Below are 3,797 nucleotides of genomic sequence, written 5' to 3'. Positions count from 1 at the left end.
CATATATAATGGCATAATTTGGTGTGAACATACTCTATATACAGAGTTATGAAAAATTGTGCTGTGAATGGATAATTATGAATTTAATGCACTCGACTATTTTCATGTATAAAAGAAATAAATTTTTAAAAAATAAGTGATTGTATATGAAATCCATTGATTTGTTGTTGCACATGCTACACAAGTGCTGTACCACTAAGATACATCCCCAGCTACCACTGATTTCAACAATTTCACAATATTTATATAAGAAAAAAGCTTTTTTTTTTAGAAATATATACTGAAGTAAAAATGATAGAGAGAGACATTATGTCTGTAAGGTACTCTCAACTGGTTCCAAAGTGTATGTGTCTGAGTATGTGTATCTATGCACATATCCATCTTGGCCAATTATAATATGTGCAAAGTCATCCTGGAAACAGGATAGAAACTAAATAAGTTTCAACCTCAGGGAACATATTGGCCCCTTTTAAAGTACACAATTCTCATGGACCCCAAAATATATGCTCAGAGATTACAGTTTCAGGAACACTAATTTTAAAAACTAAAGTCTTTACAATTAGTAAAATAATTTTCTTTTTGTAATCAAAACAAAATTTCTTTTCACTAGAATGTATACATAAATTTCATTGAAAAGACATTAAGTGCCCCCTCCCCCAAACTAAGGATTGGGTAATACCACAAAGCCTCAGGAAAAGGGGAAGAGCGATCTTCGCCCCCTATGATGGGTGAACTAGCACAGAGGTTTATCTCAAGATGCCGTTAGTGAAAAGAAACATCGATCCTAGGCACTTGTGCCACACAGCACTGCCTAAAGGCATTAAGAATGAACTGGAATGTGTAACCAATATTTCTTTGGCAAATATAATTAGACAGCTAAGTAGCCTAAGTAAATATGCTGAAGATATATTTGGAGAATTATTCAATGAAGCACATAGTTTTTCCTTCAGAGTTAACTCACTGCAAGAAGAAGAAGAATTGTCTTTGCAGGACATAACAATGAGAAAAGCCTTCCGAAGTTCTACAATTCAAGATCAGCAGCTTTTCGACTGCAAGACTCTGCCTATTCCATTACAAGAGACATAAGATGTTTGTGAACAACCTCCACCTCTCAACATACTCACTCCTTATAGAGATGATGGTAAAGAAGGTTTGAAGTTTTTAATACCAATCCTTCATATTTCTTTGATCTGTGGAAAGAAAAAATGTTGCAAGATACAGAGGACAAGAGGAAGGAAAAGAGGAAACAGAAGCAGAAAAATCTAGATCGTCCTCATGAACCAGAAAAAGTGCCAAGAGCACCTCCTGACAGGAGGAGAGAATGGCAGAAGCTGGCCCAAGGTCCAGAGCTGGCTGAAGAGATGCTAATCTCTTATATAAGCATACTGAAGTTACTAATGGCCCAGCCTCTCATTTTGAAACAAGACCTCAGACTTACGTGGATCATATGGATGGCTCTTATTCACTTTCTGCCTTGCCATTTAGTCAGATGAGTGAGCTTCTGACTAGAGCTGAGGAAAGGGTCTTAGTCAGACCACATGAACCACCTCCGCCTCCACCCATCCATGGAACAGGAGATGCAAAACCCATACCCACCTGTATCAGTTCTGCTACAGGTTTGATAGAAAATCACCCTCAGTCACCAGCCACAGGCAGAACACCTCTGTTTGTGAGCCCCATTCCCCCACCTCCTCCACCACCTCTTCCATCTGTCTTGTCAATTTCTTCATTAAGAGCTTCAATGACTTCCACTCCTCCCCCTCCAGTACCTCTCCCACTTCCACCTCCAACCACTGCTTTGCAAGCTCCAGCTGTACCACCACCTCCAGCTCTTCTTCAGATTGCGCCTGGAGTTCTTCACCCAGCTCCTCCTCCAATTGCACCTCCTCTAGTACAACCCTCTCCACCAGTAGCTAGAGCTGCCCTAGTATGTGAGACTGTACCAGTTCATCCACTCCCACAAGGTGAAGTCCAGGGGCTGCCTCCACCCCCACCACCGCCTCCTCTGCCTCCACCTGGCATTCGACCATCATCACCTGTCACAGTTGCAGCTCTTGCTCATCCTCCCTCTGGGCTACATCCAACACCATCTACTGCCCCAGGTCCCCATGGTCCATTAATGCCTCCATCTCCTCCATCACAAGTTATACCTGCTTCTGACCAAAGCGTCATCCATCAACTCTACCTGGAAGCAATACGAAAAGGTATTCAACTACACAAAGTAGAAGAGCTGCGTGAACAGGAAGCTAAGCATGAACGCATTGAAAATGATGTTGCCACCATCCTGTCTCACCGTATTGCTGTGGAATATAGTGATTCAGAAGATGATTCAGAATTTGATGAAGTAGATTGGTTGGAATAAGAAAAATGCATTGATAAATATTACAAAACTGAATGCAAATGTCCTTTGTGGTGCTTGTTCTTCGAAAATGTTTGGTCATTCTAGTGTTTTGCTTTCTATTCCTTATAATAAATAACCCTTTTCCTCCATAATTTTTGATTTTGAAGAAAAGTATAAGCATACATTTCAAACTAAATGTTTTACAGTGGCTTATTTTTTTCCCTGAAAAGACATAATTCGGTCCAACAAACCACTAAGTATTAAGCATGGACAGCTGTTGTTAGAGTAGCAGATTCACTTTTTTGATATATCTTAATTGTGCACTTCGTGAATTTTAATTTAAAGAAAGCGAATGAGATTGAAATCTTGAGGGCAGCTGTAATATCAATGAGCCTTATTCTACTTCCTGATGTTTTAAAAGAAGAAACACTGCCTTGATATATGAATATACTCAGAAAGTACATTTAGCTTGTAGTGTTGAATTCTCTTAAAGGAATGCTTAAATTTTTTTTAAAGAGAGAGTGAGAAAGAGAGAGAGAGAGAGAGAGAGAGAGAGAGAGAGAGAGAGAGAGAGAGAGAGAATTTTTTTAGTTTTTTTTCAGTGGACACATCTTTTGTTGGTATGTGGTGCTGAGGATGGAACCTGGGGCCACACGCATGCCAGGCAAGTGCGCTACCATTTGAGCCACATCCCCAGCCCCAAATTTTTTATTATTATTTTATTGTTTTAAATACTTGCCTTATTTGAATGTTTAGCAGTACTCCTTTCCCACTTATATATTGTGTGATACAATTTTGCTTGCCTATAGGAGTTTAAAAATTTTCCATGTGAAATACTCTGAATTAAACATACATGTAACTTACATAATTGTAAGAAATAACAGTCTGATTTAATAAATGGTTCATTTTAAAGGTTAAAAAAAGAAAAGACATTAAGTTAAGCCAGATGATACTTTGCACTCCCTTTATTTCAATAAAAATCAAAACTACTTTGCATGGAGCTTTGTATATACAAACTCAATCTTCATGTAATGTAAGTATCATTATCCCCATTTTAAATCAATGAAAAAGTTGTTTTCTTTTGTGTTCCTTTCTACAATCCATTGAAAGTTTCAAACAAAAAGGGCATTTACTTATAAAATGTGCTCCCTAGGGAATAGGGAGTGTATAAAAAAACAATGAACCCATTTTTTTTGACTGAAAACATAATCTAAGAATTAAGATCATGATCCCAGAGAAAAGAATTCTGGATTTAAGTAAATACCAAAGTACATGTTAGATATTTCTAGTACACCACAAATTCAGATTTTTCCAAACTCTAACTTACACATAAAGTGACTCTGGGTGATAGATGAGAAGTAGCTGTTCACCTAAACTGCCCCAGAACAGTTTCCAAAACAGTTTCCAGCATGAAAGTTTTGAGTTATTCTTTCCTCCAACAAGACAATACTGGCAT

At 38.0% G+C, this 3,797-nt stretch overlaps 1 pseudogene across 1 annotated transcript; it reads left to right on the top strand.

Annotated features, from left to right (window-relative positions):
• The first annotated feature begins 756 nt into the window (after positions 1-756).
• Positions 757-2,362, top strand: LOC308653625 (actin-binding protein WASF1-like; annotated as a pseudogene). The gene has a single exon. The product of its transcript is annotated as an actin-binding protein WASF1-like (transcript).
• Positions 2,363-3,797: the final 1,435 nt, after the last annotated feature.

This window comes from Spermophilus citellus (genome assembly GCF_964194105.1).
Source record: "Spermophilus citellus genome assembly, chromosome: 7".
Lineage (NCBI taxonomy): Eukaryota > Metazoa > Chordata > Mammalia > Rodentia > Sciuridae > Spermophilus > Spermophilus citellus.
Note: the sequence above shows the minus strand (reverse complement) of the source record. Positions and strands in the feature narration are given on the sequence as shown.